At 41.1% G+C, this 26,192-nt stretch overlaps 1 long non-coding RNA gene across 2 annotated transcripts; it reads right to left on the bottom strand.

The window, feature by feature from the left end:
- Positions 1-2,725: 2,725 nt before the first annotated feature.
- On the bottom strand, positions 2,726-18,593 carry LOC119494007. Of its 2 annotated transcripts, XR_005208082.1 has the most exons (5): positions 18,258-18,593; positions 12,039-12,160; positions 6,922-7,024; positions 5,403-5,527; positions 2,726-2,920 (listed from the first exon to the last, which is right to left on the bottom strand). It is a non-coding gene; the product is annotated as an uncharacterized LOC119494007 (long non-coding RNA). The 2 variants fall into 2 exon arrangements; XR_005208083.1 differs by lacking the exon at positions 6,922-7,024.
- Positions 18,594-26,192: the final 7,599 nt, after the last annotated feature.

The following is a 26,192-nucleotide window of genomic DNA, read 5'->3' on the forward strand; positions in this document are numbered from 1 at the left end:
CAGTTACCTATACAAAGTTCAAGGTTCTTTTATGTCAATTCCAGCAAAACAGTCATTGGCAATGAAAGTCTTTGGTCTCAGGTTCCTTCAACAATGCTCATAAAATATGTTTATATAAAAGGGGAAATCACAGAAGTATAAATGTAAAAGCAAAATGATAATCTAAGTCATAAAATAGTACAGTTAAAATAAATATAAAGACAAGTAGATATAAAATAGTAATGTAAATGTAAATTTGGAATTTAGTTGATGACAGTATTTCAAATGGGAAAACTGAATATAAGCAGGATGTAGTCGGTATATGCATGATGAGAAGTAACATATACATTTACTACTTCTCTATACATACTACATCATTACATTGCAAACTCAAGCCCAATATGCAACAACAGCTGTCAGTGTGTCAGTGTGCTGACTTGACTATGACTTGCCCCAAACTGCACGTGATTATCATAATGTGGGCATGTCTGTAAAGGGGAGACTCGTGGGTACCCATAGAACCCATTTTCATTCACATATCTTGAGGTCAGCGGTCAAGGGACCACTTTGAAAATGGCCATGCCAGTTTTTCCTTGCCAAAATTTAGCGTAAGTTTGGAGTGTTATTTAACCTCCTTGGCGACAAGCTAAATATGTATGTATGTATGTATATACACACACACAGAGATGTGTAACAGTTTGTTAAGCAGTATGTAAAGTATATAAAGGTAAATAAAGGTAAAATGTCAAGTGATGAGCTCAGGAGCTCAAGAGTTTGAGAAGCATTGTAGTGTTTAATGCATTACCTGTATTTACTTTAGCTATGTATACATCCATTAATAGCATATTAACACAGTGATGCAGTAGAGTTAGAGACAGCTCTCTGCAGAGTCTTTAGTCTGGGTTAATGGTAAAGGTGACTGTCTAATGGGTGTAGGATGGAACTGCTTTTCCCAATTCCATCCTCAGCCAATGAGCTGCTTCGCTCTCTGGTATGCAAATGAGAGGCACAAGGGCAAGCAGGGATGGTGAAGGACAAAGTCTTTGGACCAAGAGGAGACAGAGCTACCCTGGAGGGCCAAGCAGCATGCCTCATTTAGATTCAACACTATCATTTCACTTAGGCAGGTGAAATCTAAGTGCCATGCTTGCACGCCATACAGCGCCAAGAACGCAAGCAGGCGTTTCCTTGCACAAGCCACAGAGACAATTGTGTGTGACCTGTAGTTGTTTTGCAAGTCTAGATGAGGCTATCAAACCAGATTTTACTGTGAATTACCATAATGTCCTATCCAGGCTCTAAATGCATATAACTCAGCCTGTTTAGCCAATCACCATAACCTGGCAACAAGAACAGAGATACACAAGCACGCTAAAGGGCAGAACACCTTCCTCTGTCTAAGTAGCCAGTATAGCAAACCTGGCTGCTATAATGGAAAGTTAACATGAGCATGGTGCAGAAATCAATTTAGATGTTATTCCCACGACAGGGCCTGAGTATGACTGTCCAGAGTATTTCTATTTTGTATTACCTTCCTTCACCACCTTGTTTTTCCCCAAGCTATCATCCCAAATAGAATGGTGTCTGTGTCTCAAGGCGATGGCCATTGATCCATATTGGAAGTGAGATACTACTGCCTGAGCCATCAGCACAATGCATTTTATTCTTCAGGCCACATTGATGAGTGTAACCAGAGAGACAGACCATACAAAAAGGGCTGTAGCACATGGCTTTGTTAAAACCGGCTGCTCTGCATCACAAAGGGCTGCCAATTACCCAAATTACACTGCAGCAGCTCTATAGATAACCTGCTTATTCGTACAGGTATAAAATTAACCAATTAGAATTAATCTACATCAGTGATTCTCAAAGAGCGGTCAGGGGGTCTGCGAAATAATATGCTATAAATTATAAAATTGACGTTAGCTTTGGACCAGTAGAAACTCTGATATGGTTGTGACACATCACGTCAATCTGAAATGTCACTCAGAGCGCAACGAACCGTTCCTGCTGCTGCTTAACATAGCTTGCTAGCTGGCGAGCATGGAGAAATATAATATACTAAATTTAGAAAATATGACAACAGTTATCGAGTGACAGCGATGGGAGACCAAAATGCGTCATTTGTCTTCCGGTGCTACTGAATGAAGCCATGAAGCCGGCCAAGCTAAAGCGACATCTGATTACAAAGCACCCGGAATATTAGAGCAAAACAAAGTGGTGTTTACATGATTCAAATTGAAATGTGTTTCTTTTTATCACTATCAAACAGATCTGAAGTATTTAGGTTGAAAAGTTTTAGAATACAAATAACTCCAATGGCATCTAAGAGTACAGATGGTAGTACACATTAAGCTTAATTGGTGTTACGATCACGAGGGGGTCGTTGGAAAATATTCTCCCCTTTAGGGGGTCCCTGGCCCCAAAAAGTTTGAGAACCCCTGATCTATATGAATAATAATGTTATAGGTTCACATCTCATAACACCTGATTTGACTGTTATTGTCATAAGCACCATAACTGTGGGTCATTAGGGACCTACTATGTTGTAAAAGTGAAAGTGAAACTTAAAAGCAACACGTTCTAATACGTTGTAAAACTGAATGAAACTTTACGTTTTGAACACAAACAAAACAGCTTCTTTAGGTTTAGGCAACAAAACCATTTAGTCAAGTTTAGGGAAAAACATTGTGTTTTGGCTTTAAATGTTATTATTAGAATCATCATATACATACAGGTACATACATGAAATTTGACATCTGCATTTAACCCATCCTAAGCATTTAGAAGCTGTGGGCTGCTGTAAAGCGCCCGCGAACAACTTGGGGTTCAGTGTCTCACACAAGGACACTTCAACATGCAGACAGCAGGAGTCAAGGATCGAACCCCCAACCTTATGGATAAAAGGCGCCGTGCTCCATCCACTGAGCTACAGCCGCCCCTGAAGGAAGAGAAGGAAGACAAATGAGAAGGACAGTCCATCATCTCTATTAATCTTTTAAGGCATTAGCATGTTCATTCTGCCTCAATTGGGTCTTGAACTCACAACCTCAGACATCAAGGGCAAGTCACTACCTTGGTGGCTTTTATACCTTATTTCGGTGATCTACCATGTGAATAGAAGATAAAACCTAATATTGGGTGTATTACACTCTGTTCACACAGGGAACGCCGGTAGCGCGTGGCGGCTGCCTCGCTGAAAGGTTGCGTATTTCACGTGTTTGGTGTCCACACCAGCTGCGTTTCTGCTGCTGCTGCCAGCCCTTTCTTTCTACATAGAGTTTGCCTTTCATAATGGCCATTTCATTTCATTATAAATGTCATTTATATTTATTTTAGACAGAAAAAACTGAAGAAGCATCTGCTCACTTGTAAATAATAGTAATAATCCGCAATTAAAACCCTGTACTTTATTCATTCATGGAGCTCTGCAAGTCACTGCATGTTCTACAACACTGTCCTGCACATATTTCAGAAAATAAGCCTCGGCGGACACGCCGTTAGGCTCCTACTGTCCCACATCTATGGTGCTTACAGCGACTGATAACGCCTATTTAATGGCCTGACAACAGTCTAATTGGCTGGTATTCTGTCAACAGTTTTGATGAATGCACCATAATATGCTGCATGGTCATAGTTTTTACATACTACATGACGACTGTAGAAAATAACACCAATTCAAAATGGCACTGATGCCTTAAAAGATAATATTTCTAAACACATGGATGCATAAGAATCGATGCAAAAACATCCAGATTGCTAAACAAAGTGTGCCCTGTTCACTCTTTGTCCCTCATGGATCTATTAGGGAGAAATAGTTGACAGCGCTCTGGACTGACGCAGTCCTCCAGGACGTCTCATTATTATCTCATATACCGTAGTTTCATATTCCAACAATACTTGTAGCACTTTCACAGTCATAACTACTTACACTCACCCACATACAAGAGAATATCCAGCATCCCTGCAGTACTTTACATCAGACCTGCCAAGAACAGCCTCTTCAAATATACTGTAGTTCTGCAAAGCTTCCATTAGAGGTTGGAAATTGGTAACTTTGGCAACCAGGTGACTTGAAGCATTAGTATTTTTCTGTTGGCTGTCACAATGTTAACGATCCTGCCTTCCCTAGCAGACAGCTGATGGAAGACAAATAGAGCAGTGTATACATAATACCTGTAAGTGACATGAAGCTGTCATAAAGCAAGGCACTGAAATATAAAGGTGAGTTACTGTTAACACTGGTTCATCAAGAGGCAGTCAGCGTACACTGTCTCCGTTCACATTAAGTGATGCTCACTTGACCAGCGTTGCATTAAGCTGCTGCTGTGGCTAATGCACTGTAAAGTGAGTGTGATATAATAAATTATCTTTTGTTGGTTAATTTTTCACTTAATGGTCTAATTTTTCTACGGCCGATATCAATATTCATATAAGAATGCTTTACCAAAGACGAATGACATATCAAAAGCAGAAGTGCTTTGCTCTTTGTGTTCAGTCTGGTGTTCAACATGATGCTCCAGATGTTGGTTGTGAAGTTAATTAAGCCTAATGATGTATTGCTTATGTACTTTTATACTCTTCCATAATTTGCCATAATATCCCGTGTCATTGTGGCCCAGTGAAGGTCAGTTTATGCTGAGCTGCTCCCTCAAATGACCTCTGACATGAGTTCTTAGATTTTTAAAGCTATAACATTATAATTGGATCTTATAAAAATAATAATTTCCCCTCCCTTTTTGTGTCAATGAATTAAAATATTTAATCGCGATTAATCGCATGATTGTCCATACTTAATCATGATTAATCGCAAATTAATTGCACATTTTTCATCTGTTCAAAATGTTCCTTTAAGGGAGATTCGTCAAGTATTTAATACTCTTATCAACTGGACAACTGGACAACTGGACTTGACTATGACTTGCCCCAAACTGCATGTGATTATCATAAAGTGGGCATGTCTGTAAAGGGGAGACTCGTGGGTACCCATAGAACCCATTTACACTCACATATCTTGAGGTCAGAGGTCAAGGGACCCCTTTGAAAATGGCCCCGCCAGTTTTTCCTTGCCAAAATTTAGTGTACGTTTGGAGCGTTATAGCCATCTTTGCGGAAAGCCAGTATGACATGGTTGGATTCCTTATGTTTTCTAGTTTTATATGATGAGTATCTTCACCCTAGCTTTAAGACTGAGCCCGCTACACCCTGTGAAAGACAGAACAGTGTCCGGACCCGCCGTCGGGCGGTCGGATATATAATAAAAGAGCGATACTTGACGTCTGTGTATCGATACAATATTTCCTCGCAAAATATCACGATACTATGATGTATCGATTTGTTCCCGACCCCTAACAAGTAGGTGACATTGAAAGAGGACCACACTTGTGTACAAAAATACAAACACAGACAGACGTTCTTCTCACCTTGGTGGTTTTGACTTTGTTGCCAGTGCTGCAGGACCAGCCAGTCAGGTCAGGCAGGACCTTACACTCCTCTCCGTCCATACAGGGATGCATCTGGCACCACCACTTCTGGGCTACGATGGAGGCTGGAGCAGTGAATGGAGGTTCATAGAAAAAGAAAGACAGCAGGTTAGTAAATGGATGCTATGATATGATGAAGAGCACTGAATTAATGACAAAAAGCAAGAATATGGTGGTATTTATTCACTCTAGCTTTAAAACTGAGCCCGCTACAACCTCCAAAATATTGATCGCGTTACTACATTAAAGAAATTAGTGGCATTAAAATACATTTCCGTTAAGGGAGGGGTCAAATAGACAAGTGGGCGGACGGAGGGTAAAGAGTTATCTAAATTACAATTAGGAGCTTAGGAGGTTTTAATGGAGATAAAAAAAATTGTAATAAACTGCAATCAAATTTTATTTGAAAGTTTTGTCTGTAGGCTATAGCTCACCAATGTCCTTATCCTCCTATTCTCCTGGGTATACACTCTATTTCTGTATTATTCCCACCATATATTTTTGTATTTCATTCCATGTTACTATGTGAATGTAAATCTATATTTATTGTGAATATGTGATTGCCTTTAGTGAATAAATGTAAATGTTTCATGCAATATCAACACAATATTTCAGCTACTGATTGCACATAAGAGTGTGCATCATGATAATATAAAATGCATTTACAGCAGCTACTATGCTTCACTGAAGCCATCTAGTACATATGAAAGCAGTTATGTGTGCTTTACATGGAGTCATTTACAGTATGGCAAAGCTTTAATGTGAAATGTTCAACCAGAGTGAAACTGTAATCCCCAGATACAGTAGACTGCAGGTCGGTACGGGGATGTCCCCTGCCACCGCTCTCATTTCATATAACACTGGCAGTGCATTTTCCTGCTCTGCTCAAAGCGAAACTCTTTAAACTCGCTCCCCAAATGAACAACTTAGTAAATGAATGCCTGGTCTGTGTCATCGATTAAACAGCACAGTCCTTCTCTTATGATTCATAGGCAGCGTGTGTGCACTCAGCCACATAATCTCTCTTTTTCATTTCAGCACCTCCAGAATTGCCTTCTAAACACAAATAATGACGGTGGCAGCAAAGCTCTGCGAGCCTATCCACGAGCTCATATGAAATGTGTTGATCATTTGGCTGATTCATAATTTTTTCTCTACCCGGAAGCACAGCTCTGTGCTGCAGCAGTCAGACATTTGTTTTACTGCATGCTAAATAGCAATATATTGCTATTACGCAGGGTACGTGTGAGAGATAATGCAATTACACCCTTTAAGGATGCTGCGGTAGTTTTAAAACATGATATTTTGTCACTGTGTAGAGACACTAACACATACTGTAAAGTCTAAAGCAGATCATTTTTGCCTTTTTTTAATATCCAGCAAAGACATCTTAGGATATTCCTGCTGTTATTACCACAATTCATTCACTTTAACCCTCTGAGACCCACAATAGACCCACTTTTGTCTTTTTTGGGGGGGGTAAAGGGGGTCTTTGGAGGGAGATAGCACGTCAACAGTAGACGTCACATAGAAGTGGTGTACATCATCTGAAAGCTGGGAACCTGAAGATTAATTTGAGATGCAGTTCAGCAATGTGTGGCAAGTTTTTCTAGTCATAAATCAGAAATAACATGAATTCATTCATTCATTCATTCATAGAAATAAATTGTGAGAAGTGTTTAAGAGTTTAGAACATTATGATAGAAGTATGTGATGACCAGCATGCTTTAATATGTCTCATATGATGTTGCAGCAACTCGAGAATTGATAAAAATGATCAATAATCCCTCCAAAATACCACATTAAGACACCAAGACCCTGAGGAACTTCATAGAGAAAGCCATGCTGTGATTTGGCATCAAAAACTTTTGACATTTGGAGATTTATGCAAGAACTGCATTTTTCAGCGATTGGATGGCGAGCGAGTCTGTTCTGGAAACTGCTCAGAAACCCCCTTATTGTCAATCTATCTAGGAAAGCCATCTATCCTCTGAATGCTCTAGGTCTCTAGTTTGTGGCTGTAAAGTTTCATGAGGCTGTGATTATCCTAGAGGTCACCACAGGTCATTTTATACAGTGAAGTCAGATTTTTTAAAAATGGTCTGCTTAAAAACTGTCTACTATGGGGACTAGCATTATCACACATGAATACAGTTGGACTCATTGGATCCACAAGAGTCTCAGCTTTACAGTCATATCCAATTTATGTAATTCCAAGACTGTTTAGGGTCCCCAGTATGCAGAAATATTCAAGTACAAGCAATAAACAAATACAATGCAAAAAACTGCATGTGATTATCATAAAGTGGGCATGTCAAGGGCAGACTTGTGGGTACCCATAGAACCCATTTTCATTCACATATCTTGAGGTCAGAGGTCAAGGGACCCCTATGAAAATGGCCACGGCCGTTTTTCCTCACCAAAATTTAGCCCAACCTTAGAGCGTTATTTAGCGTCCATGAGCATGACATAGTTGGTGTCTATGGATTCATTAGGTTTTCTAGTTTCATATGATATCTGTATCTTCACCGTAGCTCTAAAACTGAACCTGCTACAGCCTCTGAAAGACTGTAAAGTCGGTTGGGATCGCCGGCGGGTCTCGGGGCGTTAATATCGCAAAAGTGAAGGTTACAGTAATCACTAATTCCTGACGAACACTGACTCAAACGTCACGAGATGATGTAATGCCTATTTCCGCCATGGTGGGTAAAAAGGGGGTGTAATTTTCGAGCCTATGAAACAACTGAAAACCTTCCACCTGCACCGACCCCCTCTTTATTACATTAATCACACTCACCTATAAATGAAATCCATTTAAATACCCCTAGTTACACAAATAATTTGTGTAGCCAGGTTGAAAGTGTTGGGAGTCAAAGGCGGCATAATTAGACGGGACGATTCTGAAACCTAATACAAGATGTAATTAAGGAAATTAATAAGGTGCCAGCCCCCTTTCACTGGGTGCTCCGCCTGATGATTAATCACAGCCTGGGCTAATTTGATTTGTGACAAGGAAAGGGATGACTTGGTGAGTCAGTTAGGAGAGCCCAGTTCGACAGCATATGACATTAATAAAACATGAATAGTGGGGGCTCGGCGAGGAGCGAAAATCCACTCGCGATCCACATGAAGCGATCAGATTAAAGAGGACTTTGGATAGATAGCCTCGTGACAAAGTCACTGACAGGAAGTTAATCAATGTCTCTAATGTTACGTTATTGTTATCACTGAATAATTGGACTCAACACCTTTAATAAATAAACGAGTGTTGACCAGAATATTCTCTCGTTGAGGTGAAGACGAGGTAAAACACATCCACAAGCGTGGAGATTAAGGTTGACCTTGTCTATTGCTATGCTGTCATCGTAATATGACACAGTTCACCTCCTGCTCTCTCCGGGTGATGCGGAATGAAAAGCTGAGTGGAGGCGAGCAAACAGTATATTCATTTCTCTCGTGAATTCAAATAGATTCGTCTGATGTTTGGGTAGATAAGTGGGAGGGGATGTGTCTATATTGTTTGTTATTGTGTTTTTCATAACAGGAACACCTGTATAACATGATGCAATCCTACATCTTCATATTAAATTCTATCTTTTGAGAAGCACATGATGTTTGATTTTGAGCTTATTGAATTGTGTTGAGGCATTAAACCCACATTATTGTAATATTTGAAGTTTGAGGCCATGGTACAGTATGTGGTGGTGCTGCTGTACAGATGTTCCTGTTATTGTATCGCCTGCAGAAATGCATGCAGGAGCAAGTACATTCACATGTAATGCATTATTAAATGTCCATCCCGGTCGCACAAAAAAGGCGTATGAATGACACGATAATGTGCTAGGCAAACGTGTGCAATAACAATGTTGTTGTTGCTTTAGGCATGTCATTTGTACGGCATGTAGTCTGTACTGACTGTAGTGTAAATGCATCCATGTAAATATGCTACGCTCAGAGCTAGTGACGTAGAATAAGAAGTGAGAAAGACCGCTTATGGTGAACGGGACGGGAGGCGAAGGGGTCCAACAAACACAGGACTCTCAACCAGGAGACTGGTGTTTTGTTTTGTAAGTTACGTTAGTGACGTTTGTGACGTGTTTTCTGTACTTATATTATGTTGTTTCCGTACATATTTTACTTATATATGCACAGTCATACCATTCCAGCAAACCCTGATTGGTGATACTGGGACAATCCCAGCCAAAGCTGCCTAAAAGTAAGTGATTACATTCATCATAGACCTTCATATTTGATATTTCTGCTTATTGTTCTTATGTGTTTGTAGTACTGTATTCCCTCAATGCATCAAGATATTCACTATATCCACTATCACACCAAATTCAGGATCAATCAGAACTTGCATTATGAAATTACATGAGTTCAGGTGTATCATCCATTTGGCCTGGCTTTATTTTGCACTTCTTTTATTTATGGGGTGTGTCACAATATCTGTCTTCATTTGCAGTAAAATATTTTTATACAAGAATCCATTTCATATGTAGGAGAACTAAGAGAATATGAAGAACATTGTTGTGCTTTGTTCTACCTCAGGTAGAGATATCTCAAGATGTTAAGTGCCTTCCCACTAGCCTAATAGGTTACAACTGCAATGAAAGCAATTATCCATTCGCAGACGTATACATACACACACGGACACATTTATAAACACCATCCTTATTTTAAGCACAACCATGATGTTTTTCCGGAACCTAACTAAGTAGTTTTGTTGCCACAGTAAACCTAACTGTGGACGAAAACTCAATTTTGTTGTAATTACATGCGGAAAGTATTTATTCGCCTTCCTGTACGATCGGGTTGATATGCCAAATGAATGCATCCATGTGATGTGTTTGTGTGCCTGTATGTAATTGCAAACACATGATTACTCTCTCTCCCAGGAGCTAGAATATCCCCATTGTTACCAAATCACTAGTCCCCCCTCTCTGTTTAATCTCCCAGGTGGGTAGGCTTGACAGGGTCATGGCCTGACCCCGGGAGTGTGTGCAGGTGGGGGAAACCAACCCTCGGAGGACTGCAGTGAGACCGGCCGCAGAATGAGAAATAGTCAACAGCCATTATAGAACCAAGTCCCTGCAGACTGCGGTGACTTGGGGAGTTTATCATACACACTTACTGCAGTGATCCAGCGCAGATGCTGCTAATTAAGACGTCATAAGCTGAGAGTGTTATGCACAGCAACACCAGCTCCTTATCCGTTTCATATACAGGATGTCATGCATGTGCCGAGACGTGCCCGTGGTGTGTTGTAATTGCATATTCATAGGTATTTATAGAAAGGACATTTATCAAGGTTGAATCAAAGCCTTCTGTGATCAAGAGAGGAAGAGTGTTCATACTTTTTTATACTTTTTTTCCCTCTCATCGTTAAAACATACAGAATGTACGCTAGCCTTTCATATTAGATTCAATGTTATAAGCAGGCTACAATTATCAGAACATTCAGGCTCAATCATGTGGCTCAAAGGTGTACTGCAGGTATAAATGTTAAAAGGGACTGTTTGTAACTTGTTAAACGTATAAATCAATCCGGGTCGGTGTCCCGTGCGCGCTCGTGTGTGGCTAAGCTGTTCAGACAAGACTCCAACACAAACTATATGGAAGCACCAAAACCGCGAAGTTATATCTAGTGAAGCCCGTCTTGCAAAACAGTGTTGGCCGCGGTCGAAGGACATGGGGGAGACCGTAGCTTTGGTCTCCAGGGCCGGAGTCTCTGCTGTACTCTGCTCCGCTGCCTGCCTGCCTTCACTCACACACCGCGCTCGTTCTCGCTCTTTCGCTCCACCTCTCACATGCATGCACGCACAGTACACACTTCAGAAGAGTTAGTTTAGCTCTGAGAATATCTAGTGAATGTACAGTGGACGTTTGTGAAAAAAAAAAAAATGCTGCAGCTCCTCCAGACCAACAGAGGTTTCCCGTGTCTTGTGAAGTGACGGGGCTCCACAGCGAGAAACGTTATCGTCTCTGACCAAAACTCCCCTGTTCCCTCCAGCCGCAGTCGGGAGGCTGAGGCAGGACAAGCCAACACTAGGATCAACGCTGATTCATGGAGAGACCTTCGTCTGGTCAGCTAACATTACTGCCAAGCAGGTGAACTATAGAGTGATATTGTAGTTTTAGCGTGTGTCGCGTCACTGTTTTGAGCGATGCTCGTTCATATCTATGTAGAGTGAGCACAAGCGCGAGCTCGAGCAACAGGACGCTGACTTTCATTGACTTAACGGCCACAGGTGTCGCTGTTAGAACCAATTTCTGATTCTTACAAACAGTCCCTTTAAATAAAAGATTATGGAAGAAGTGTTAACATCGTGACGTGGAACTTTAAAACTTAATTTACATCTATTGAAACTACGACTGTATAGCGCATTTCCTGTCTCAATTTATTCATAAATTGAGTCTGATGGACACTTTAGGAGTAATTTGACAGCAATGCCAGAGCATCAAACTATGTATTTATTACAGTTTGAACATCGGATGAGGACTAATAAAAGCCTATTTCACCCAAACGCATGTAGGAATGGTTCGTGTTGATGTCTGTGTGAAAGTATCACTCACCTGTTATACAACCCATCTGAAATTATATGTCTGGAACTTATTTACCCATGGCCTTGGCAGACCTCGTTGACAGAGGCAGGAGTGTGGGCTGGCTTTGACAAGGCTAGAAAGGACGGTGAAGACTGTGGAAAAATAAGGGTGACGTTATGAGAGAATGATGGACACAATTAACTGTGTAGAACTAGACGTGATGATACACATTGTACGTCTCTGTACACATATTTCCACCGAGAGAACGGATGGAGCTGGAGGTGGAACAGGTCTGGCTGTCAGAAATACAGCACACAGGATGTGAGTAGGTGTAAATAGCAGTCAGGCTATCTGGCTGAGTTGTGTCGTGCCCTGCCAGTTGTAATAGAGCTGTGAACATCCCGCTGACAGCCATGTAGCTACCTGGCCACGGCTGCTCATGAGGGGAATATTCAGTTTGAGGGAGATCTACAGCATCAGTCAAACATAGTCATATCTCTAACATTTACGCTGAGCATACGGCGAGAGATATGTCCCATGAATAAAAGTCAATATACCTGTCTGATAGAGTGGCAGACACACAGTCCGATCTCGCCGTGACTCCGTCCGCTGCCTCAAACAGCTTTCTGCAGCGATGCACAAGATGTTCTGGCAGAAACTAAAAGGTCAATAGAAGTAATGACTTCTGCTGGCAGTGAGGAGCAGCGATGCTTCAAATTAGGATGTGAGGAAGTGAAAATAAACTAAACTTTAGGCTACACCGGCTTCACTGCGGACTCCCTGGGCAGCGGAGGAGCATCGTGATTACAGGGAGCCATAATTCAAAAAGACAGCGCCAGTTTGAGCCCCTTTGACAGTAAGCGTCCTCCCTGCTGCTGGATTTCTACATTCACTGACTGTCTGCAGTCTGTGCAGGGCTGTGAATGTCTATTTCCTCCCCCCTTCTATCCCAGATGTCAGACACCAGAGCGGCCGCTTGGCAGTGGATGCAGATGCTGCCATTGACTCTTTGGTCACCGCCGCCAGCTGAAGCCCTTCACCAACCAACACAGTACTCTTCCTGGCAGCGGTTGCAGGTGTTGCCCTCACTGACACGTACAAAAGTTCTTCCTCCTGCCAGACGGTGCATCATTACACTGGTGATGTTGTTCAGGAGGATGTTGTGCCATGACCTCGTCAGAGACTCTTACTATTTTTGTTTCTTCTTCTCTGTTACGTCTTTCTTTTGCTATTTTGATATATTCTTCACTCATCAAAGATTTTTTATTTTTTTATGTAGAATGGTTATTCCGATGTCATGCCCGAGGCGTTCTTCAGGTTGGGGTTGTGATATTGCTCCTTGTCCAATGCCAGCCTGTGAAATCCTTTGAGATAGAAAACTGTGATGGAAATAAACTTGAAAAATGAAGTACCCTTGATTGAAATATTGAATGCAACAATGTGCACAATCCAGACCGAAGGAGAGGGGAAGGCCACTGGGAGAGCATTGCAAATGCATTCTACACAGAGTTGCTTCAGTAAATCCATGTTCAATAAATAACATAATTTGTCTTTTTTAAAAGGACCAGTGACCAGCAATCCTTTAGAAAATATGGGAACAGCAATGTGTTTGTTTCTCTAAAAGAATGAATTGTAAAATTAGTTTGACATGTGTCTAACAAAACATGTTTTAGATGTTTTCAAAGATTAGTTATATGAATGGTCTTACATATAGTACTGTACAGAAATGACCTGCTTGTCCTCTGCTCAAATAGCCTTGATGATGTGAACAAACAGCTGGTCTATGTGACTAACATCGTCTCTCATTGGCTGGCATGAAAATGAGTTATTGTTCATACAGTTAATACAACATACTGTCCTATTCCTAGAATTTTATTTAATTTATAGCTCCTTCAATTTAGTATATACAGTATGTTAGGGCTGTCAATCGATTCAAATATTTAATCGCGATTAATGGCATGATTGCAAATGCACTTTAAAGGGAGATTTGTCAAGTATTTAATACTCTTATCAACATGGAGTGAATAAATATGCTTGCTTTATGCAAATATATGTCTATATTTATTATTGGAAACCAATTAACAACACAAAACAATGACAAATATTGTCCTGAAACCCTCACAGGTACTGCATTTAGCATTAGAAATATGCTCAAATCATAACATGGCAAACTGCAGTCCAACAGGCAACAACAGCTGTCAGTGTCAGTGTGCTGACTTGACTATGACTTGCCCCAAACTGCATGTGATTATCATAAAGTGGGCATGTCTGTAAAGGGGAGACTCGTGGGTACCCATAGAACCCATTTTCATTCACATATCTTGAGGTCAGAGGTCAAGGGACCCCTTTGAAAATAGCCATGCCAGTTTTTACTTGCCAAAATTTAGCGCAAGTTTGTTATTTAGCCTCCTTCAAGACAAGCTAGTATGACATGGTTTGTACCAATGGATTTCTAAGGCTTTCTAGTTTCATATGATACCAGTTTCGCTTTAAAACTGAGCCCGCTACAACCTAAAAATCATAAGTTGCGTTAATGCGTTAAAGAAATAGTGTAAAAGAAACAATATGGTAAAAAAAATCCCGTTAACACATTATTATCGCGTTAACTTTGACAGCTCTATTTCCTTTATTTTGAAGATTCTTTCCTTTTCCTTTGATTTACTTATTTTTTATATTGTTCTCCAAATGCAATCCTGTACATTTTATATTATCCGTTTCATATTTGTGAATACAAACGAATGTAGTTCTGTGATTCTTTTGTGCAAATGAATATAAGCATTGACACAATGGTGAGCTGAATCCTTCGCTCAATAAAACATGTTTAAAAGAATACAACATAATGTAGCCTATTATGCGTAAATACAAAATAGAAAATACATTTTGGACTATAGTCCCTAAATGTCACACAATAATATTGACTATAACTCTACAGTAATCCTTGTTGTTCTGAATGTTAAGGTTATTTCACTTTTTTTGGGGTATTTTCATTCTTCTTCCATGTGTGACGTGTTTGCCTCTTGAATGCTCCAAACATCGGTGATCACAAGCAAACATGACAAGTATTTCAAACAAAGCCTCAAACTCTCTCAAGGACTCTTCATTTCCTCCAGCTTACATCAGACATCGCCACACATCCTCCAGCCCACTGGAGGTTTACCCAAGGACAAGCGCTCACATGTTGACATCTGTCGAGGCGTCTGAGAACGGGGCAGACAGTCTGATCTCAGGGGGGGGGGCTCTCCGTGCGTTAACGCTGCTGCGGACTACACCGTTTCACACAAGCAAAGGTGTGCAGAGGTAATAATGAGGAGATGGTTTATGACTTCCCCTGTGGACATCTTATGTTTATACACTTTCTAATGAGCGGTTATAGTTCCCTTGATCATGGCCCAGGGTTTCATGTGCATTATCTGCCAAGCATACAACAATCAATTAAAACGGACCTTCCTCTCATGGGTTTAAATTAACAGCACTGCAGAGTGGAATGGTAGGATTCATCAAGAAATGCCAAAATGTACAAATATAATAAGTGGTATCAATTAAAGGATTTATTTTCGCCATTTCATATGGAGACATCAAGAAAGCGTCCTCTCATGCTGTTATGTGGGCTTTAAATCTTGTCTGGAATGGCTGTTTAAAGACTGAAATCGCTGTGGGGCATCGGTAAGAACGCACATGGACCTGGCTTTAACTCTACCGATTAATCTTTGTTCCAAATAAGTTTTCCTGTAACAATTGTAAACTTGAATATGGCTGTAAAAGGAAAAAAATACAGAAAACAAATCACTTCCCCTGCATTAACATGCTGCAATGATTGTATTTCTACACTGATAAAAAATGATTAAACTTAAATTAGGCTAAATAGGTGTTTGCAGCAGATACATGCAAAGCACACAAACAAATGAATACTGTGATTAAACCAAATGCAACCAAATGTAATTTTATATAGTATTGCCACAATTGTTATTTGTTCATTAAAATCTGCATCTTGTACACACTCAATCAGCCCAAAAAACTCCTTAAAGGTACAGTGTGTAGGATTTGGGGAGATCTAGTGGCGTTGTTGCAGATTGCAACCAATTGAAAACCCCTCCGCTTAAGACTGCGTTAAAGTGAGCCGCTAAGTGTAAAATCGTGGTAAAACCGTTACGCTCAGAGTCCATCCTTACCATAATAACACTACTTTAGGAGCAACGGAAGTCAGATGGTGGCTGGCGGTACCACAGTTTTACACTCTGTGGCTCACGTTACCGCAGTTTCACAAGCATGTCGGAGAACTATGGTGGCCTTCAGGTAAGATAAAAACGCAAAAGGTTCTCTCTAGAGGCAGGGTTTGGTTTGTCCGTTCTGCACTACTGTAGAAACATGGTGGATTCTTTGAAGAGGACCCGTTCCCTATGTAGATATGAAGGGCTTATTCTAAGCTAACAAAAACATGATTCTTATTATCAGGTGATTATACTCTAATGAAAACATAGCTATGAATATTATATTCCATTTCTGCTAATAGATCTCCCAAAATGTTACACACTGTTCCTTTGAATAATAAAACTATAACAGGCAGAGCAGAAAACTGGGTGCTGAGACTGTACAGGCAATTGGTCTCCTCATCTGATTGTCTCTTAACTTGCTATTTAAGCTGAACAAGGGACTCTGACTAATATAATATTCAGAACACATGCTCAGTAGCTCTTTGCATATACAATGAATACAAAAATGAACTGATGGGCCCATTTAGTCTGGAAAGATCAGATACATACTACTCTAGCTTAGGGGCTCCCAACCTGGGGTCCGGGCTGACCTTAGGGGACGCCTCAAATCACAGGGGGTGTGCCAGGTTGTCAAAATTAGATTTGCACATGTTTAACTAAAATCATAATAACACACTGGTAAATTTATACAAAAGTCTGTACTGTATATAAAACTATTTTAAAAGATATATTTTTGGCTACTTAATAGTCCAAATTCTGTTTGAACAGCTTTTGTTTGAGGATTTGTAAATTTTGGGTGATGACGTCAGAAAATATGGGGGGAAGCCATCAGCTTTTCTTAGATACAAGTAGGGGGGGATTCGAGGAAAATAGGTTGCTCTAGTATATGGTTTACTTTTAATTAAAGGGACTGTTTGTAACTTTTTTAGTGTATAAATGTACCGGGTCGGGACACATGCGCGCTCGCGTGTGGCCGGAGCCTCGTCTCCTCTGCCTGCTTGCCTTCACTCAGACAGCGCACACATTCTCGCTCTGCTCGCTCCACCTCTAGACGTGAACGCTCGCTCACTCCACACTGCAGAAGAGTTAGTTTAGCTCTGAGAATATCTAGTGAATGTACAGTGGACGTTTGTGCAGAAATAACTGCTGCAGCTCCTCCAGACCAACAGAGGTTTCCCGTGTCTTGTGAAGTGACGGGGCTCCGCAGCGAGAAACGTTATCGTCTCCGACCAGGTGCCGGTGTTTTCACTGTTCCCTCCGGCTGTGGGCGGAGACGGTAACGTTACTCGCTGCGGAGCCCCGCTGCCTTAGCCGGGGCTCCGCAGCGGCGGGGCATAGGCAGGAAAAACCAACACTAGGATCAGCATTGATTCATGGAGAGACCTTCGTCTGGTCAGCTAACATTACTGCCAAGCAGGTGAAATATAGAGTGATATTGTGGTTTTAGCTGACGTGTGTCGCCTCACTGTGTTGAGCGATGCTCGTTCATGTCTATTTAGAGCGAGCACAAGCACGAGCCCGACGCTGACGTTCGTTGATTTAACGGCCACAGGTGTCGCTGTTAACAAGCAATTCTGAAAGTTACAAGTAGTCCCTTTAAGTAATGGCCAATTCAGAACATTTTGGTATTTATTTGATTTAGTCTTATTTCAGTGCATACAAATATTAAAATATTTTTTTTAAAACACAACCTGTGAACTAAATATAAATATACTCTAGACCCACCAATTCAAAATAAAGGAGAAGGAGCCTGCTCACTCCCAAACTGATTGACAGTTCGGCCAACGCACAAACTAGAAAACAGGGAAAACTAAGTCATTGGCGTTGTATTCGCCACATGCGTCATTCTCTTTTGTACTCTACAAGCTCACCAACTCTTTACTGAGCCACTGAAATGTGCATGTTCTTGTTTGGGCCAATCAGAACAAACCCACCACAGCCCCACCCAGGACCAGCTGTGTAAACATCTGTGCACCTACAGATGGGATCAACATCTTTCTCAGCTGAAAAAGCAGGACGGCAGCTAAGATGACTTTACCTGCAGTGACCTTGTCTCCTGCCCGAGTTTCACATGACGTCCGCTTGGGACCCGACGTCGGCATTGAGGCGCCTTCAGGGTATTGAACTGATGAGCGCTTCCCTCATTTCGGCAGAGACCTCCCTGATGAGGTTCTCGGATGTGTCTGTATGATCATTGATGCTCTCGTTCCAGACTTTGTCACCTTCAGTGTCCCCATCAAGTCCCTGTCTATCAGCAGAGGACAGAGTTGTGAAGGTATAGGGCAGTACTGCATCGCAATATTCATTTCAGTTTTTGCCTGTGTCCCTTGTTGGTCTCAGACCTCAATATCGTTGGGTGTATTAGCACAAATTAGCTGGGTTCATATTCCTGTTTGCTACAATGATGTGTTAGCTTTGAGTAAACATGTAAAGTAATGTTAAAGGTGCTATTGATAACATTGATAACATTGATAACATTAAGCCACTATATGTCACACCTTGTTAGAAGTGGGAATCAAACGTCAGATATCTTCCACAGAGATAAACAAAACATTTGGAACTGCCAAATTTTTTTAAATGATTAATTCACAATCACAATTTTTTTATAGCAAAAGCCAAACTTTAGTTCGGCACCTTTCTAAAAGCTCTGTGGATGTATTACTATTATTATTATTTATTTTTTGTGACATTTTTTTCATGAAAAGTTATTTTTTAAATCTTCTGTGTGGAAAAGACTGAATTCCCTCAAAAAGTAAATAAAAGCAGCAGAAAGATAAAAAGATACACAAGCCTTAATTGTGACATGTTGGAACAAAACGCAGGACGAATAGCCAATTAATAAACAAAAACAATCTTTGTATTCATACTAATTATTTAATCAAGAAAAACCAGCAAACATCCGCCGGTTCCAGCTTCTCCAATTTGAGGATTTGCTGTTTTATATATGATTATATTTTGGACTGTTTGGCCAAAACAAGACTTTTATAGACGTCAACTTGAGCATCAAATCAACTTTTTTTAATAACTTTTCATTCATGAATTGCAAATAATATTTGACAGATTAATCGATAAAGAGAATAAACTTTTTAATCAGCAACCTACTGAGCTAAACCGCAGCTAAACCAACTCCTGAACCAACTCGACTGGACACAACAAGGATAATATTAATATTTAGATCTGCCTCAGGTCCAAAAACAGCTGTCTGACCTTCAGCAGCAGAGGTCGGATGTATTATTTTAGAAAAAAATAAGCTGTTTTGAACAGAATAAGCTGTTCAAAACAGACTGTCAAATTCGTCTTGTGCACTTGTGACATCCGTCCCCATCGTGGGGTTGGTTGTCCCTGTGTTATTTTAAATAGAGAAAAACAAAAAATGGAGGCAATCTTAAAAATTAATTTAAGGTTCATTTCATTGAAATGCTACAACCTAACAACATAAACACGAAAAATCCTTCCTATAAGTGCATTTTTTTATCCTTATATAATAATAATACTCAACTCATCCTTATGTCAGTCACTCACTATCAGTTACATGTGACAAGCATCCCAAACTGGGATTGTTTTGCTAGCATTAAATATAACAACCGCATGTTGAAGCCTAGCTAAGAACTATGGCTCTCCCTTCATACTTTAAATGGTAATACTTTTTATATATATATTATTAACCCATTGTGTAAAAGCCTAGACATTAAAAAAAACACTAAAAGTCCTCTCACCTCAATGTTAAGTGTCTTACTCCTGAAATGACCCTGAAGGTGACCTCTGACCCCAATTCTGGAAATTTCAGTTCCAACATTTTTTTAACAGCGCCCTCTATAGGGAGGAAGATCTAATGAATGTGACAGCAAGCCAGTGGGCGACCTCCTTAACTTGCATTCTTTCTAAAAGCCAGAAGGGGGCGACTCCTCTGGTTGCAAAAATAAGTCTGATTGTATAGAAGTCTTTGAGAAAATGAGCCTACTTCTCACTTGATTTATTACCTCAGTAAACATTGTAAACATGAGTTTATGGTCTCAGTTGCTAGGTTCAAGTCTTCTTCAATACAGCATGATGTTCATTTAGTAAATTATGGTCCCATTTAGAGTCAAATAAACCATAAAGCAGGGGATGCTTTAGGGCGTGGCTACCTTGTGATTGACAGGTCGCTACCACTGCGTTGTCCGGTCTGGGAGTTGTCCATGTTTTTGTCTTACAACTTTAACTCTTTCACAGTGTGTTTTTAGTTCATGAAAGTTAATTATAAGCTTTTTATTATACGGCATTATCGGTTGTACTTAGCTCCACCCTCTTGTATCACTTCTGGTTGCAAAAAAACAAGATGGCAACGGCCAAAATGCCGAACTCGCAGATTCAAAACGGCAGTCGACAAACCAATGGGTGACGTCACGGTGATTACGTCCACTTCTTATTTTACAGTCTATGCAACCAGCCCATGTGACAACCAACCCCGTTCTCCCCTATGCTAGTTCATTGACGACCATGTGTTTCTTTGACTCTTGGGAATACATCCTGATGTTAAACATCTGTCACAACAGTCCCCCATTTTTGCCCAAGTTTTCTAGCTCTGTCTTCTCTCTCATTACAGAATTGCTGATTGTATCGACTCAGTAATAAGCTATTAGCTGATGATTGTGTTCTCAACGCTCCTTTTGTTACAATAAGTGTATTAATTATTGCAGATGTAATTATCAGCCCATTGTTCCTCCGTAATTAGGCTGTCACTAATGAATTTTAAGAACCTCGCCCCATCAAAAGCTAATTGATTCCTCTGACTCTCACTAACCCCTGTAAACTGAAAACCTTGCTGTGGCTGTGGCCGTAAACAGCCTCCGCACCCCATCTGCTCTGCGGCTCCACAGTGACAACAACCTCCATTTTGTTACGCTCTCGCTTTCAGTGACCCAGAAATGTTTCCAGGCTGCTCAGTACTCCTGATAGGCAGCTTTGTTTAAGCTGGCCTCGCAGCTCACCATCATCGCCCACCACAGAGGTTAATGAAGGATGTCCGTTCTCACTGGAAACACACGTCAGCAGCAACGTCTGGAACATCGGCCCCTCTGATATCATGAAAGGTTCCTTCAAGTTTAATGTCATTGGTCGTCACTAAACTGCTGCCGTAGTGTGATTTCCCTCTGAGATTCTGTGACTCTGCGAATGGAAGGTGAGCCGTGATGCAGACTTTATAGTCTGCTACGTGCTTTACTAACTGGCTGTGTGCATGTTTCTGTGAGGACCCCAGCTACGGTGGAGCCTCCCTGTATGAGCATAGTTCTTGTTAATGAGTCTGGCTACGGCCAGTTAGGGAAATGAAGCAGATGCTTAATTTTCTCTTTCTCCTCTCCACAGTGGATTGGCTGACTTTGGGATATTACACCCAAATTAGCGCTGTGAAGTGACAGTTTTTTCTCTCTCATTAGCACAGTGTCAAGTGTGAATCAAAGCCTCTACAAAATACCCTCTCAGTTTTATTCAGAAACAGCCGTCCACACACATACAAGGACTCCTGAATCCAACATTTTGACCTTTGGCAGGAGGTGTGATTTATTCTGGAGCCACTTTTATGCACATTCCTACTACCGAGCTAACCTCTGTGGATACTGAGTCTGCAGCAGTAGCAGCCCTAAAGGGCCGTGGCTCAGATATCCTTGTCATGTAACACCTAAAGACAGTCAAAGGTCAGGTGGTGAAGGAACAGAAGGGCCACAGATGGAGCTGCACCAACTGGCCCTGCTCTTGCCCCAGCGCTGTCACATCACCACGCACCTAGCCCACCATCTCACCCCCCGGGGGGCCAGACCAGCTTCTTCACACACACACAAGGACACACAGGGCCATGCATGCACTGCTGGCTACACACTACCACAAGTGCACACATTGCTGCACACACATGCTGAGTGGATTAATGAGGAGAAACGTGCGTTTCAGTCAGATTCAGAGGAGTTTAAGTGGAGGTCTGCTGAGTGTGTCCACGGTGACCTAAAGGCAGGATGGGGGAGCAGGTGGTCAGGGGTCTGGATAGTATGGCATCTCTCTCTCTCTTTATATATATACAGTATATATGTACAGTATATCCCTCTTTCACAATGTCAAGCTCATGGCTTTCTGCCAGTGTGAAATGCATATTAGTCCATTAGTACGCTCGTCTCCAGGACATTTCTCTTTGACCAAGAGACAAATGTTTATTACAATTTAAACCAACAACTTAAAGGGTAACTTTGGTATTTTTCAACCTGGACCCTGTTTTCCCATATTTTTGTGTCTTAGTGTCTAATGAGGACAACAATTTCTGAAACTGGTCCAGTATTGAGGAATAACGCTGTAACTGGCAGCCACGAAACGAGCTGCGAGGGCAAGTGAGCAGCATCAATGTAATGTTACATTCACTAAAAGTGTTTGTTTTTGCCACTGACAGGCTCAGATTGTTATTATAAGTGTTTAACATCATTATGGAAAGGACCCTACAGAGACATAAAATGTTTTTCTTACCTTTCACTTGATCTGGTCTGTTTGTTATTGTGTCCAAGTCCCGCTCAAGGAAAAGTCTTGTTGTGAAATCTGAATATCCGTTTACTCTGACTCAAATAAATACTGGCGGACATCTAATTAAAAGACCTCAACCACATTGTCGAAATCATCTAAATATTCAGCCATGACATTGAAAATCATTTAGATAACACTAAGCTACGATTTCTGTACTCCAACACAACAAACTCTGCCCGGCTGGCACTCGTGTTCCCACCCTGGATGTATTCTTCTATTCCACTGTTGTCTTCCGGCAACACGTCCCTTCGCCAGATTTCAGAACAAGACTTCTTCTTGAGCGAGACTCTTCCATTATGTCTGATACTTATTATAACAATCAGAGCCTGTCATGGCAAAAACAAGCACTTTTAGTGGACGTAAATGACGGTGCCAGCTTGCCCCAATAGCACCTTATTGCAGCCCGTGAGCAGCTGCCGTCTACAGCGTTCTCCCTTAATACTGGACCAATTTCAGAAATTGTCCCCATCAGTCAGTTAGACAAAAAAACATCGGAAAATAGGGTCCAAGTTGAAAAAAAAGTTACCCTTTAAAGAGCTTTGGCTTCAACACTGGACAAATACAGAGTAAAAACATTGTATCTGCAACAAACATAGCAAATAAAAGCAACAGCTGTGAAACTCTTATTATAGCTGTATCATTTAGACCAGTTCGCTCACTAAGTTTGAGGTTTTCTGCAGTTTGCATAATTCCAGAGTGATTAGTCAGCTGTCCAAACTGTGGTCAGTCCAAAACCTCTCTGAGGACGTGTGTCTCTGTGCACAAGCTCCAGGATGTAAATCAATGATAGATTACCGCTGGCTGACTAACTGACATGGAGCTTGTTCCACACTCTCTTATTTGAAGTGTAGTCCGGACTACATGTGTCAAGTGCATTTATCATTAGCAGAGGGCTTAAGCTGTAAACAGGCCACATAATTACCAAGTCTAATTACATTTGAGTCCAAGGTCTCACTGCAGACGGACACCGGCACTCACACAAGGGCACACTTACAAACACATAGACACAGAGTGCAAGAAACAAACAGCGTTGACTTAAACAATAGTTAAAGGGTAACTTTGATATTTTTCAACCTGGAACCTATTTTTTTTTTGTCTAACTGACTATAGCAACAACAATAACTGAAATTGGTCCAGTATTGAGGGAGATCGCTGTAGACAGCAGCTGCTCACAGACTCACACAATATGGTGCTATTGGGGCAAGCTGGCACCGTCATTTATGACCACTAAAAGTGTTTGTTTTTGCCATGACAGGCTCTGATTGGTATTATAAGTGTCTGACATTATAGAAAGAGTCTCGCTCAAGGAGAAGACTCGTTCTGAAATCTGGCGAGGTGACGTGTTGCCAGAAGACAACGGTGGAATAGTGGAATACATCCATGGTGGAAACGTGAGTGCTAGTCGGGCAGAGTTTGTTGTGTTGGAGTACACAAAGCGTAGCTTAGTGTTATCTAAAAGTTTTCAATGTCATGGCTAAATATTAAGATGATTTCGACAATGTCGATGAGGTCTTTGAATTCGATGTCTGCCCATATTTATGTCAGCCAGAGTATACGGATACTCAGATTTCACGAGACTTCTCCTTGAGCGGGACCTGGACACAATAACAAACAGACAGGATCAAGAGAAAGGTAAGAAAATGTTTTATTTCTCTGTAAGGTTCTTTCCATAATGCTGTCAGACATTTATAATAACAGTCTGAGCCTGTCAGTGGCAAAAACAAGCACTTTTAGTGAACATAATGTTACATTGACGCTGCTTACTTGCCTTCGCAGCTTGTTTCGCGGCTGCTGGTGTTACACTGAAATCTGTGACCACTGAAATCTCTGACCGCAGAGAGCCAGCAACACATTAGGTCACCATTTCTGATGACAGCTGTCAGCCCACTGTACCTAATGTTTTACCTTTCTTTTAGAGTTTTGCGAATATATCTTTAAATTAAAAGTAAAATACATTTATGTTTATAAACAATTTAGTTTTGTGTGTTTTCTGTCACGTATTTGCCTCATTTATTATACAGGTACAGCGAGGTTACAATTTCTGATGACAGCCGTCAAAAATGGTGACCTCATGTGTTGCTGGCTCTCTACGGTCACAGATTTCGGTGGTGACAGATTTCGGTGCAGCACCGGTTACAGCATTATCCCTCAATACTCGACCAATTTCCATAATAGTAAAAACATGCGAAAATAGGGTCCAGGTTAAAAAATACCTAAGTCACCCTTTAAAAGGGTACATTTTTAAACTGGCTGTGGGAGAACTGGAAACTGCACAGTGAAGCTAGAGTATTTCTACCTACGGTATATTAACTTTTTCTTCCCCCTTAGAGTGCTGATCCTAATCTTATAAGCAAGAAGAAATATTATTTTCTGACATCATTTGGAGTTGCAACCGGGAGCCAATATGTGTATCAAGCTAGAGATTGGAGTGCATTAGTATGAAATATGAAGTCAGTCAGTGTAACTGTGGAACACCTCAGTTTGATGCTCACACATCCCAGTGGCAGCGCTGACTCTCTTGGCAGGAACTACAGTTCAAGCAGGTGACACCGATAGAACCGGAGGCAGGGTTTGACAGGACCGTGCTGTATTACACCTCGGACTTCATCAGAGCGGAGGGTCTGGATAATGATCTGATGCACGAGGATCAGCAGCACCATGATCAGCACTGACAGCCTGATGACAAGAGTACTGTGACAGCAAAAGCTGTGGTGAGAGACTCTGTGAAAGAAAGACAGGGGGAGAGTTGAGTATAGACACATAGAGAGAAAGTGTGAAGAGAAAGAGAGAGGAAGAGGTGTCTGTCACAAGTAGACTGTATATAAGAAGTGGACATAGTCACCGTGATGTCACCCAGTGTGGACTGCTGTTTTGAAGTTATGGCTAGAAAGGATCCGTCTAATGTAAAATTCTGAAGGGAGTTTGTGTTAATGTGCTCTGCAGGCAGCCTTCATTAATCCTGTGTCTCTACACTTGTAAGGAAAGTTGCATTTGCAGTTCTGTGTGACATGTTTACATGCTAATTTGAATCCAGTGTGTAATTTATTTTAGATTAAAGTTCTAGTAATGTAATGAAGTCATGAATCAAGGTCAAGGTTAAGTTGTGTTTTTTATTATCTTAAAGTTACTATGAGGAACTTTCATTATGTGTTGATTTTGGCGGTCCCTACAGACAAAAGCTGTAGTGCTCCCGAGCACCAGAGTCCCTTTAGAAAACCTCTCCTTTTACTGCAGCAGGGTCTGACAGTCTGCCCCGCTCTCACTCAGTCGAGATGGTTAAGGTTAGGTATTGATCTTGAATAGTTAAGGTTAGGCATTAATCTCGAATAGTTAAGGTTAGGTATTGACCTTGAATAGTTAAGGTTAGGCTAGGTCGTCAGGCAGCGAGTCTCGCGAGAGTTTTTGCAAGTTTTTGCAGATCTCAGATCCGATT

Source organism: Sebastes umbrosus, chromosome 1 (assembly GCF_015220745.1).
Source record: "Sebastes umbrosus isolate fSebUmb1 chromosome 1, fSebUmb1.pri, whole genome shotgun sequence".
NCBI classification, from domain to species: Eukaryota; Metazoa; Chordata; class Actinopteri; order Perciformes; family Sebastidae; genus Sebastes; species Sebastes umbrosus.